The sequence below is a fragment of the Falco cherrug genome, chromosome 4 (genome assembly GCF_023634085.1).
Source record: "Falco cherrug isolate bFalChe1 chromosome 4, bFalChe1.pri, whole genome shotgun sequence".
NCBI classification, from domain to species: Eukaryota; Metazoa; Chordata; class Aves; order Falconiformes; family Falconidae; genus Falco; species Falco cherrug.
The window spans coordinates 18,570,867-18,584,511 of record NC_073700.1 but is presented as its reverse complement, the minus strand read 5'-3'; the positions used below and the strand labels follow the sequence as shown (position 1 = coordinate 18,584,511).

The window sequence follows — 13,645 nt, the reverse complement described above, 5'->3', positions numbered from 1 at the left end:
TTTAAATATATGCTGCATTTGGAGCAATGCAGCAGCCTGGAGGAGGTGGTGAAGCTCCGGGTGGGGCACTGGGCTGCAGATGTAGCTGTGTTCCCAGCTCTGAAACTTGCCACTGGTCTGTGCTTCAGTTCCCCTGTGGGAAGGGAGTGGAGTCCATGAGAAGGTTGTCTTAGTGTTGGAATGGTATTTATAATCTAGCTTGGAAACAAGAAGCACTTTCTATTTTGGCCTGGTTTGTTGGCTTGAAAATACATTCTGACTTGCATAGGGTGAAGCTCAGTACCTCTGCCTTTGTAGAAAGGGGTGTATCTGCCTTAGCTTGCTGCAGGTCAAATCCTGCAGAATCTGCTGCAGGGGGAATGGCAGATGGAGGATCTACAAACCAGTTCCTGAGCACCGGGATAGAAATTTCAGCTGCAAGTGATGCAGGTGGTTATGTCCCTCTGTTATACCACTCCATTGATGCAGAGCAGCCCACAATGTGTCTGGTAACTAGAGTAGGAAAGTGTTTATTTTTTGAATATTTTATCAAAAAGGAGTAGCTGTTCAATATGGCTCTTTTTTTCTTTGGTGGCGGCTCAGTTGCAAAATAGATGAACTGTAATCCAGTCTTTTGAGAAGCATCCTCACAGTGCACCGAAGCTGAGTATCACAGTGTAGTTCAGCCCTAGACTTCTGAAGTCCAGCACTCCAGGGCTGCCCTCCTGGAGCAAAACAGGTTATGTTCTTGTTCTGAATCTGGCTGCCAAGTGCTTCAAAATGCACAGCAAAAGTCCTTGGTGTGTATTGGGAGGTCTTGGGGACAAAGCTTCCCTGTCTGAAGGAATGACAGTGGATGGGATGGGATGGAAGTAGCTCCTAGAATGGAAAATGCCTGGGACTTCCAGGGTGCTGGCCAGCTTTGCTGCAAGTTTTCGTGCACAGCAAGTCCTTAATCTCTTGGTGAAAGCTGGTAGGACCCAGGGAGGAGCTGTCCTTAACTCCTCTGCTTGTAATGGGAAGAAAGATCATATTGGAAGGCAACTGCCCCCACCTTCTTAGCACACTGCAGGAAAAAAATAGTACAGGACTGCTTAAGCTTGCTTGCAGAGCTATAGAGCAGCATGGAAACTTCTTCCCAGCAGGGAATGCACAGTGGGGTGTGGAGAGAGGGGGTGTTTTGTTGTAAGGTTTTTGTTTATGCCAGAAGCTTGACTGTTGGTTTGGGTAAAGGCAGATGGAACTAATTTTAAGGGACAGGAGCAGCTGACTGTTGCATGTTGAAGCAGAACAGCTATGGGCTCACCAGTCTCTGGAGGAAGTTTTTATCCTAACCCCTGTCATTTAGTGGTTGGTCTGTGCCCTAAGAATGGGGTTTTATATGCCTGTGCTGTCTGTTTATGGGGTTTTCAGATGCTTCTGCAGCTCAAACCTTCCTGGTAATGATGGGGAATGATGATCTCCATGATATCTGCAGATGTTAAAGGCTTGTGACCCTTTTTTTTTGTTTTCTTTTCTTACATATTAAATTCTAAACTCCTGCAGTCTTGATACTGCACTAGCTGGTCTCCCTTTGGTAGGTTTGTAGCTTGCAGGGTGGCTGAGGAGATCCTGGAGATATCAGCCTCTGAAGGCAAATGAGATGTAGTCCAAATGGTAACTTTATAATGCATTTCTCACTAGTTTATGTGGTCTTATCCTAGACAAAGCTTTATCTTACATCCCCTAGTTATGTGATTCCATGTGGGTGACTTCAAGCAAGCTTTTGGAAGTGTTAATTGAACTTTAGATGCTTTTTATGATCTCAGAGTGTAGAGATTGGTACTAGAAGGAAAGTTTTGAGGGCAAATTCCTGTAGTTTGTGTACTGCACTGTGAGACTAGCTTTGAGCCAGTTTAACAGGGTTGTCTGCATTTGCCTTTGTAAACGATATGGTTAGGTGATGTACTGCTGGAGGGGCTGCTGCTTCTTCCCACCTTCCCCTTCAGTTTAAGCTGTTGCACGTATTTCTCGGAGATCCTGTTCCTCTGTCATTTTTTTGCCAAAAAATCTACACTTCACACACGTGTCCTAGAAAGTAAGCAGAACCCACTGCTGCAACTTTGTTTACTTTTGTAACTGATGTTTTGTACTTTGTATCCATTTTGCACTTCATGTGTCAGTTTCTGTTTTTGTTTGCCACCTAGATGATACAATGTGTACCGGTTCAGATGAAAAGAAAATAAACATAAGCAGGTGGTGGAGGGAATAGACGTTTTTCCAGGCTAAATTCAACTGTGGCTGATTGCAGAGGGCTCAGAAATGTGATTCAGGGAGGTTATTACAGAAACTGTGTCTGCTTGTCCCTCCTGGTGCCCACCTCGACCCTCAGCCTGGGCTGGTATGTGGCCATTCCCAAGGGGAAGGGGGAAAAGAGCAAGCTCATGAGCTGTAGGCTAAGGAGGACAGATAAGCTTTGAAACCAGAAGGGACTGTTTTGAATCAACTCTTGGAAGGGGGAGTGAAAGGAACTGGGAGCTCATAGGGGAGGGGGGATGACTCACTGCTGTTGTCATCAAGGTCTGCTCTAACAGGATTAGTGGTTATTGCCCAAGAACAGGATAATTTATCAGAATCCGAACTGAAGAGAGAAGCCTTCAGCGAAGGAGCAGGGTGCTGGGTGGTGTCACCTCCTTCCTCCAGCAAGGTCCTCCTGCCTCTTGCTCCAGGGCATCAGTGGAGCCAGCCCTCAGCATGCTGCCAAGGGTCCTGCAGGCTGTCAGGGGCTGAAGCCTTGCCAGCTCTGCTTGTTGGAAAATCGTAAGCACCAGAAACCTCACAAGATTGCATCAGAGATCCATTTGGCTGGTGCAGAGATGGAGAAGTGAAAATGTTGCAGCTTTTTTTTTTTTTTTTTGAGAGGAGAGCATCTCTGTTCCTAAAATGCCTGATTGCTATGGGAAACTACAAGTGGAGGATGCTGCCAGCTGAACCTCTGTGCTCTTGTGTCAAAATCTTCCTTCCTTTTGCCCCAGTAACTGTGAATTTGGGTGCCTGGCACCCTGCTACTGCAAACTGGCCCATCTGTAGGGGGGTACATGTGGATGTGTCAGGGAGGGACCCTACTCTCCCTGAAGTGCAGCATGGCTTTTAGGTACCACTTGTCACTGCTAAATCTAAATCTTGGGTTTGTGCTGAGCTTTTGAAATGGTAACTGAGGAGAAAAATGCTTTGTTTGGAAGGTAGCTTCTTGATAGAATAATAAATGAAAGCAGCCAAGGCAATGGGGAGACAGTGGCAAGTGAGAAAACCACTTGGAATAACTACAGTCCAGTGTTTTTTCCTTGTCAGGGGCTGGTTGCCACTGACCCATGGAGCTGGGAGTGCTGCTGAGCCTGGGTCTGTCCCAGCACTCACCCAGATAACAGCCCAGCTTGCACAGAAAGTAACAGCTCATAAATACAAGGCTGAATCTCCGAGTGGGAGGTTTCCCAGGGCAGCTATTCTGGCTCTCCACATTAAATCTTCCTGTACTGGGAGGAGATAAGTGTTTGAAAAAGCATGGCTGCAGGACCTGGAGCTGCTCCTGCTGAGCCTGCTTGCAGCATGCAGGGCTGGGGCACACCCTTCCCTTGCCTTAATTTTTAGGACAGGGGTTGCTTTGTGTAACTTGCTTGTGACTGGTGTTAGCAGGAGCCTGCATCAACTGATGGAGGCAGGGACTTCAGCCCCTTGTTTCCTTCCTGCATGATGAAACACAAGAAGAGCTCTGAGCAGCCTGAGCACAGCAGCTGCCCTTGTGTTGCCATTCCCCACCCCCCCCCCCCCACCCCCCCCCACCCCCCCCCCGACACAGTGTGGGATTTGTCATGGAGACACTGCTGTGAGGAGTCTCCTAACAGTGCTTCCTGCTTGGTGTGTGGAGGGAGCCTGTTTTTTCTCCACGTGATGTGGTCCCTTCTTGGAAATGGCACCATCACCTCTCCTGGGGATGACAACCCCGGGCCACTGACTGCTGAGTTCTCCTGTCTGTTGTGAGATGAAAACCTGTTCTCCTGCTGGAGTCCCGGCATGTCCCTGTATGCTCTGCTCTGTGCAGTTGTGAGAGAGACCAGCGGAGGTGTCCTGCCTTGGGAGCAGCTGGGATGTGGCATCTTCCAAGGGTGTTGAGCGAGACTGTGGAAGCATGAGCCCTTGTCACTCAGCTGTGCATCCCCCTCTCCCCAGCTGATGCAGGATGCTCATCCTGAGTGGATGTAACTTCAGTACTCCCCCCCCCCCCCCCCCAAAAAAAAAAAAACAACAACCAAACAAAAAAAACAAACCAAAAAAATCCCCAACAAAACCTAAACACCAAAAAGCAACCCTAAATCTAGACAGGTCATGTAAAAGAGGAAAGCAAGTGTTGTGGTGTTAACCTCACCATGGCTGCTCACTTTTTCATTGCTTGGTTAGAAAACATCATTTGGAGAATGTAATGCTGCATGACAAACACAGCAGAGTCGCAGCTCCGCAGGAACATGTTTTGGTGGGTTTTTTTCCCCCCTCTCCTGAGGTAACATGGTAAAGGCTTCAAATTGTGCTGTGTATCAAAACAGCCTCTTTAGAAATTGTGTTCAGCAACTTGAGTGAAGATCCTTGTTGCCTTGCAGGGTGCTGCAGATTAATGCTGGTGCAAGATTGGGCTCTTACTCCAATCTCAACCCTTTAATTAAAATAATGTGGAACAAAAAGGAGAATTAGTTAAAAATAACAACTCTCAGAAGCCTAGCTTCTCTCTTTATTAGACTTGTCCTCGCTTTCTCAGCTGCTCTGATAAGAAGGATATTCTCCCTCTGGGATGGAATGAATAAACTGAGATGAAACTAATTTGTTTGGGCTTTATGTGTTAATTAATTTCTAACACTAATCCTTTCCTCATACACTTTCTTCTGGTTTTTAGTTAGAATACAGTCCTGTTCCAAGGAGAGGACAGGCAGTTTTGCAGTGTAACAAATGGGAGAAGTTTGGCCCTAGGCTTTGCCTAGCCCCAGGGGGCAGTGCTTTTTTTGGGAGTTGAGAGATTTCCAGAAAGCCCATCTGGAACATGCGAAACTTAAGGATTCACCTGAAATGTTGCCTTGACCCTCAGCTGTTGTATTGCAGCCTCTTGCTGGTATGAGAGGAAGGTGAAGGGGCTGGTCCAGCATGATGCCAGCACTGCCAGAGGGATGCTGGGTCCCCAGCATGTCATGGGTGCTGTGGTCCCCATGGCACTGGCAGTGCCCATGGTCCTGTACCGGCCATAAAAGCACTGTGGCCACCACTGTGTAATGTTTTTATTGTGGGGTGGATGGAACTCCATGCATACATTTTATATAATTATATAAAATTTTCTTTTTAGAATAAAATGAAATAACTCTTGAGCATCTGGGCAATATGGGCTGGGGTTGTTTTGTTACCCAGGTGTTTCTAGACTTCTGATAAAAACAAAATTTCTTCTAAGTGACCCTGTTAAACTGATGGGAAGCTTGCTATTCAAGTAGGGGAAGCTATGGACTTACAGTGATTAAGTGATTTTTTTTTTTTTCTTTTCTTAGTCCTTTGTCTCACTCAGCAGTTATTCCTGGCTGCCGCTGCATCCTGCTTACTTAGCCCTGTCCATTATTTCAAAATCAATATGCTGTTAAATTACTGGAGTTAGAGAATAAAATTAAAAAAAAAAAAAAAAACCAACACAACCAATCTGAGGTTTTGGCACGTGTTACTTATAAAGTGATAGGATGGTCCTTAATTCAGACCAGCTTGCTTTCTCGTTTCTAATCTGTACATAAGTGTCTAGATTAGTGAAAATCCGTCTACAAGGAGAGGCAAAATAATAACAGGCAGTCCTGGAAAAGAGCTAATATTTCATTCTGTCCAAGTATTGAAGTTACTGCAGGTGTCTCAGGCACTGACTTTCTGTGCTGCTCTGCGAGCTATTTCCCACAGTATGATTGCTCTGGGCTCAGTCTCCAGTGGCAGAGTAAGGGGTGACCTATGGTCTGTCATCTTGCTAGGATTTCAGGTGAAATAAAGGACTAACTGGGAAAAATGTGTATGAAACAAATTCCAGCTTGCCCAACATGCCCTTAAAATGCACAAAGCAGGAAAACATTAATTATAGCAGCTGTGGAAAGAACTGATTTCTCCCAGGGAATTTCTTGGATACAGTTGGTACGTTTCACTTCTTAAATGCAAGGAGACATCTGGGATCTGACTTAAGTCTCAACTGGAAATCAGGACCATGGTGGCCTTGAAGAGCTGAGAGCAACTTATAAAATAAGGAAGAAAATAGCCCTCTTTAAAATCAATGTCCTTTTGTGTGGTGTTTTAAATTCTTCCTTTCTAGTCTGAGTGCAATTTTCTTCTAGTAGATATCAGACTTCTAGCTATAATAAAACTGAACGTGGTCAGTTAAAACACGGAGCAGACCTGATTGAAGGGTGGCCACTGCCAAGATTAACTGGGGGTCATGTCACCTGTGGAGCTGCACCGGGTGCTGCAGTCCCTGTGGAATGGCCTGGTGGCATTGGAGGGACTGATCCGGCAGGGAAAGGCTCCAGGAAGCTTTGGGTCAGGTTGCTGGTCCCTCACATAAATAACAGGTTATCAGGCAAAGATCCTTTGGGAATATTTGATCTGATTAACTATTGATACAAGCAAATCAGTCTCACTGGAGGTTATTAAAGCCGGGTGAGAACTTACAGTATCTGCTTTAAATCCCTGTTCCCATGGAATTTCCTAATAGGATAATAGATCATTGCCATACAAAGGCAATTACGCCCTGGTAAGAATTTACCAAGAGAATACTCAAAATACAGATTAAATCTTGCAGCCACGGGGTTAGATCTTGCTGTTTCTGGCTGGCATGAGGGCGTGGGTTTTCCCATGTCAGAGGGGGACTTCCCTGGGGGCAGAGAGACTTGCTTGTGGTGGTTGGTGCAGTGGGTTTGTTGATTTATATTCGCCTGGCATAAGAAAGAAAACATAAATATGGCTTTAAAAAAAAAACCAAACAACTTGTAGGATTCTTTTCTCAGTAGGTAGCTGATTAACTTGCTGCCTCTGTCTGCTGGGGTCATGGAGACAAATTTAGAGGTTTTGCTGAAAAGCTCATGTTCATTTAGTATTGGTACTTTTGTGGGGAAAACAACCAAAACTGGGTTGAATATTGAAGCCTGGTGATCTGGTTTCGGCGGTCAGGGCACTGGGAGCAATGTGCATGCTTCTCTTCCGGAGTCGAAGCCTTTGTCTGAGCCCCACCACCCGCATGATATACGGAGTTTGTTTTGCTTTTTCTTCACCACGCCATCACTTGTGCAAATTCCACTGTGCTGTTTATACTGGAGTCATCCGAGGCTGTGTGGAGTGAGGTCTGGGCTGGTGGAGCCAAGCCGTGTGCTGGCTGCCCTCTAGTGAGCCACTGCCCATGATAAATCCCCGCAGGAGCAGAGATCACAGCTCTCCATCCACAGCCTCTGAAAACTCCTGACCAGTGTAATCCTTTTCTCCTCAGCCTGATGATGCTCTGTATGCCTGGTAGGAATCTGATCACTGAGTAGTGTGTGTTAAGTAGAGCAGGGGTAAATTTTCTTCTTTTGAAGAGTATCAGCGCTGTGGGAGGTGGCTGCTGCGACTTGGTATCAAATCTCCATGCTTCCACTGATGGTGCAGCTGGTTCTGCCCCTGTATTAAGCTTTTTGGCGTGAGCTGCAGCACGGCCAGGGACTGATCCTGGGGAGGAACTGCTGGCTCAGGTGGATGGCAAATACCTGTATCAGATTTCTCTTTATATAATAAAATTGTAGGATGGTTTGTAACAACTGCAGGAGAGAATCAGTGGGCTGGGGCAGTGTGTGTCATCTGTGTGCAGGCTGTTGCTATGCCTGCTGGCGAGAGCCCTCACTGGGTCTGTTCCCCATCCTCCCTCCAGCCATGCTGCCCCGTGGGACAGGCTGCCTGCACCAGAGTGTGCTGACATCCCTCTGTGCCAACCACACCACCTGAGCACGGGGAAAGGTTTTGCTTTGTTTCTATAAGGGAGAGATACTTCAGGATGGGCTTTTTGAAAGTCCTCTATGTCTCTGGCTGTTTGTGTATTGTAGTGGTCGTGGCACGTAGATGTGTGGGGAGGGTTGAAACTAGTACAAGTCCTGCCTGACAGCTGTCAGCATCGTCACAATCACTAGGATTCAAAATACGTTTTTTGAGATGAGGTTGGTGATGCTGAAATCCTAGGGGGCTGCCTAAGCAGCGTGTTGGGCAGTTCCTCCAGGCTTGAGTTTTATGTGTGAGGGTCTCCTAAACTATAAGTGATGTGTGCTGCAGCCTGCTGAGGAGAAAAGCTAGAGGGGAGAAGATCCCAGCAGTGTTGGATGGTTTTAGCGCTAGAGCTGCCCTCTTTGTACAGCAGGTGTGTGGATGGATGCAGGAGGTGTGCTGTAGCAAAACTCGGCTGGGGGGTGAATTGGATGGGTTTCCCACATGAGAGCAGGCTTGAAACAGGCACTGGTGCTCTGGGCCATTGAAAGACCGGTCCTGCAGCAACAAAGTGCTGCTGCTTGGAGCAGCTGCTTGTCAGGGATACCCAGGGGGTGGAGAGGGGCAGATTGGGTAAGTAGGGTTAGAAGAGCTGAGTCAGGATGTGTTTAAAGGATCTGCTTCAGCCTGACTTCTATAATTAGGTAACATGTATATTGCTGTTCCTTAGAAACACTTCATTAATCTAATGGAGGGAAGGATTCTGCAGAGATGAACTTAAAAGATTGTTAAACATGGTTGGGTCTACATTTGCAACGAATAGAGGCATGCAGCAGTCATAGCTGCTGGAAAGGGGGGCACCAGAAACATAATCGAAGAGCTGTGCTACAGCTCAATCTGTGTACCTGGTTCCATCTGCAGACCATGTCTGCTGTGAGCAGGTTTGGACATGGAGGTTGTTCTGTGTGACCGTAGGTAAAAACTTGGAAAAATGTTCCCATTTAGGTTGCATGAGATTTCTGTAAGGAAAACAGATACTGTCTTTGCAGTGTCCCATAAAGAGACTGGATAAAAGGAAGATGAGTGAAATAATGAGAAAGATGAAATCCATATGTGGTGTGGAAAAGTGAGCAGAAGCAAAGGCAGGAGAACTACAGGTGTAAATTGCTAAGGCAAAGCAGCCCAATAGCATGCCAGAGGTGTGCTCACACAGAGATGAATGTCAAAATGTGAGTTGAGTGTTCTGGGTGCCAGCGGCTCCTCTGAGGGCGCTGATTTTACACTCATCCTGTAGGGATGTACAGTGGAGTAGGTGAGTCTCTCCCCAAACAGCAAAAGTTCTCTACTAGAAGGCAGTGGTGGCTGAAACGCAGCAAAGCACAGACTAAGAGGGCTGCAGTGATGAGGAATGTGATATCTAAGAACTTTATTTGTCCCTAGAAAGTCATTTTATTGGGAGAAATGAGGAAAAGTGACCAGATGTAGAGAGCCTTGAGCTGAGCTGAAGCATGAGTATTTGATGGAGTCGGGGGGAGTCCCGCAGCCCCAGATGGGCCAGCAGCTCCTGTGCTCGCTGCCACCCAATGCAGCCGGGCTGGCTCACCTTGGGATCAGCCTTTCCCTTGGCTCAGCGCTGGCCCAGGGCCACCACAGCCAGCTACCATGTGCTTTGGTGCATTTGTATGGTGCACCCTGTATGCAATGAAACAGCTACTGAAGCCTCCAGCTGTGGGAACTGAGATATTTAAGGCACGAGAAAGGTATCATGGGTTGTACTTCTAGATCAGATGAGACTTTCCTGAAACATTCATGGATCCTCTCCTTTCCTTCCATGGCAAATTAGGAGGTGAGGGCCGGTCATTATAAAATGGTGCTGGTTGTCCTGATTCCTTAGAGCCTGTGGAGCAGAGGAAGCTGGACGGGGAAAGAAGAGGAAACAAGACTCCCCATTCCTGACTCTGAACAGTAAAACTAGGGCTGTGAAGAGGAGGTGTGTACTTGTAAAAGAAAATCTGGGAGGAGGAGGAAGAGCTTGTTTTGTTACAACTTGGCACTGAAGTTCTAACTCTTGTCTTGTTCTTAAGTCATCAAATATCCCCTTTGAAAATGATTAGGTGAAAGTCTTAAATCCTATGAAACCACTTTTTTTTTTTTTTTTTTTTTTTTTCCCCCTTTCCAAGCTGGGGCAGGAGCAAACACATGACTTAAACACCTCCTGTGCCGAGCTGGCCTTCAGCATAGACAGCAACAGGCTGAACCAGTTTGCTCATTGCTTTTGTCTCCTGACAGGTGCTCTCTTGTCCCGGGCGCCCTGGGAGGTGCTTGGCGGCTTCTCCCTGCACTGCAGGAATTCTCCTGCCTCCAGCCACCGGCTTGGGCACCGTGGTGTGTGGCCAGCAGCCTTGGACCAGCAGCAGCCCCACGGAGGAGGCTTTGCAGAAGACCTGAGCTGAGGCTGGGGGACTGAGCGCAGCACCTGGACACAGAGTTAAGGAGAGGTGTTTATGGCGTGTGGCAGAGGGTGAGGGGTGCAAGCAGCTTTCACTTCCAGAACGTACCCGTCTCCTGAGTCTCAGGTGAGAGAAGCTTGTTGTTTGAGTTGACAAGTTGAGTTGCCTGAGCCTGGCAGACTGTTACTACCTTTGAGTTGGGGGCATGTTCCGGCGGTCGGTGGAGGTGCTCCTGGGAGCTTAGGTCAGAAGGGGCTGAGCACAAAGAGTTTTTAGAAGCTTCTCCTGGGCTTACTTTGTGTGGATGTTGCCAGAGGCAGACCCACTCCTGGTGTGGTTCCTGATGCTGGGCTGCCTGGTGGGTCAGGCATTTGGACGCAATGTCTACCACGGATGTTGAGGGGATGGAGGCTTAACTGTGAGGGGTGCTGCCTTGTGCCAGGCACTGGAGCCCGGACCAAGAACCTCACAGGCTGAAAGCATTTGCTACTGCAGTGCCAGTGCTGCTCGAGGCTGTGGTGGGCTTCGCTGTCCTTGCTGAGCACAGAGCCTCAACAGCTGCTCTGAAGGCAGACGTGCAGGAATCCGGGGTGAGTCAGGCATGTGTGGTGTTCTCAGCGTCCTGCCAGGTCTGCTCTTTAGCAATAGCTCCATACCCAGCTAAGGGTGGTAGGATGGGGCAGCCCACCCTCGGCTGGGTGCTGGCAGGGCTCTGCACCCCCATCACTGGACCTGGGCACCCACCAACCCCCCCCCCCCCCCCCCCCCCCGGGGGGCAGCTGCCTTCAGGGTCTGCTCTGTACTGAGCTCCCTGGTGATTTCGTTACTATTTGAGATCTGCTTGAAACCAATTTCAATCTGAAGAAGTAGAATCATTGGCTGCTTTTCTCTTCCCCCTTCTAACCGTAATAGAAAAACCTGCAGCAACCCTTGAACTTAGAAATGAAATTGCTGATATAACTGTGCTGTGGCACAAGGCACAAACAGCTGGAAAATGTGCCACCTCCCACAGTATTTTAAAGGATGTGTAGCATCCTCGAGGGCTGTTTGCTAGAGCTGGCACTGTGAGCCTGTCCCGTATGCCAGAAAATAAATGATCTGTCCCCCACCTTTCAGTAGTGTATATCCCCAATGTGTGTGCACTGGACAGGTGACAGATCCCTTTCTCTGGTGACAAACGTTCTGCCCATCAGCTCAGCTGTACCTCGAAAGGGATACGCTAGTAAATCCCTGCTATGGTATCTGGCAACGAGCATATTGAGAAACAGATGGTGCTGTGCTACAATTTTACCTGCTGAAAGGCCAATGCATAATTTAGTAATACAGAAACATGAATTGTATTCCAGTGGCTGCTGCGTTCTTGTGAGGTTCTTTATTTGATTTAAGAATCAGCGGGAGGAAGGGGTAAAGGATATTATATGTAACTGGTTTTTTTTGTTTGTATTGTATTGTGGTTTTGATTATTATTTTTTTAACTCCCAGAGAATTTGGGAATGTAGCATCCACTAGATTAGTTTTTGAATAGCTGAATTTATTTTCCCCTTGTCATTTCCGTGCAAATCCTAGGGATGAGTTGCATGCCATGATGTGTGTGCTGAAGGAGCTTGTTGCCTTTGTGCAGAAGGGGCAGATACCTCTTTGTCCTGCCAAGTGCTTGGGGAGGGGTGGGAAGGACAGGGCTGTGTAGGGGAGGGACAGTCACTCTATCTGTGTCCCTAATGAGAGGTTTTATTCTGTCTACTTGCAGTCTATGGTACACTGGAGCCCCTTTCATCCTACAGCTGTGCCTTCTCTACCCCCAAAGATCCTGCTCCCAGAGTTTTTCCCACCCTAAAGCTACTGCCTGTCTCCTGTCAGTTCCTCCAATCCTTTTTCCTCACTGGGAACCAAGTATCTGTTTGCCTCCCTGAATGATGAAAAATGTTTAGGATGTAGGGGGCAAGAGGCATACAGCAACCTCAGCTTTGGTGGATGCTGAAGGTGGGACAGGACCCGGTGAGGCACCCGATACCCCGTAGCCTGCAGTGTCCTGTACCTGGGAAAGGCAGGTGCATGTTGGAAGGAAGTTTGGCCCCTCTGTTCCTTGTGTGGCTTTTCAGGACTTGAGAAACAGGTATATGGGACAAGAGGTCATGATACTGAGTGTAGCAGGGCCCGGTCAGCCATAGCTGGAAGTTCTTCTTCCTCCTGATATAGGACTGGAGGAAAAGGAGGACCAGGTGCTGTGGTTTCCCAGGGCTTGATGTCCCTTGTCCCCTTCCCTTCCAACCATGAGTGCAGAATGGGAGCAGGGCTCCTGGGAAGCACCTTCCAGGAGAGGCCAGGCAGGATGGCATGACCTGCTGAAACAGGCAGGTAAAGGGCATTTTGTGCTACAGTTTTGCCCATAAACCTGTGTGAGAATAGCACCCTTTTGGCTTTTTTTTTTTTTTTATTTAATGCCATTTTGATCCCCTGACCTCAGAAAGGGCCTAATATGAGCACTCTAGCTCCATTTCCAAGCATCCTCTTCCTGCTCCAAATGGCTTCCTTTCCCTGGCTAAGCTCTCATGTCCTCTCCAAGGAGGATGGGAAAAATGCATTATAATTTTGCAGCCTTGGCAAATGAGGAATCATGCCCATGAAAACAAATACCTGTTAATTAGGACCATGAAATGCTGATTGAATCACAGCTCTGATAATAGCAAGGGCAGTTTGCAAGCCTGCTTTATATCCCAAAGGCAGCCGGGGAGGGAAGCAATGAAAATTTTTCATTTAGGAAGCCATTTCAGCCACTCCTATCCATCTATTTAAAAGTTTCTCTGCCAACAGGTACTACTCAGTTACTACATTGTTTCCATTTGAAGTATGAGGGGGAGGCTGAACTTATTGCTTGGGATAATTGCTAACAAATGCTGAATTCTCATTTGTGCCCATAATAGCAAGAACAACTTTTTTTTTTAGGCATACGAATGGTCTCAGATTGACCCCCGTTGGGGAGTTTCTGTGTTGGGGAGTTTCTGTTGCTGCAGGACGGCCAGAAGAGAGATGAAGAAACTGCAGGGAGCCTGGCCAGGGTAAAGCCCTGTCTGTCCTGCTTCCCTCTCTGCCAAGGTGGCTAGGGAAGAGTTTAAAGGGGTTAAAAAACAGAACAAAACACTGGATCCAAACTATATCTGAACCTTAAAACTTAACCTCGCCATTGCTGCACATTTGTTCTGTGCCTGGTTAGAAAACATCTTGCAAATGTAGTGCTA

At 47.5% G+C, this 13,645-nt stretch overlaps 1 protein-coding gene across 3 annotated transcripts in view; it reads left to right on the top strand.

Annotated features, from left to right (window-relative positions):
• FRMD4B (FERM domain containing 4B) overlaps positions 1 to 13,645 on the top strand; it is a 138,488-nt gene that overhangs the window by 26,617 nt on the left and 98,226 nt on the right. Inside the window, exon 2 of one of the 3 annotated variants that reach the window (XM_055708647.1) lies at positions 10,249 to 10,535. The exons of the other annotated variants lie outside the window; for them this stretch is intronic. The gene's annotated coding sequence lies outside the window, so the exon portion shown is untranslated. The remainder of the gene's footprint in view (positions 1 to 10,248; positions 10,536 to 13,645) is intronic. 3 annotated transcript variants of the gene reach the window in all.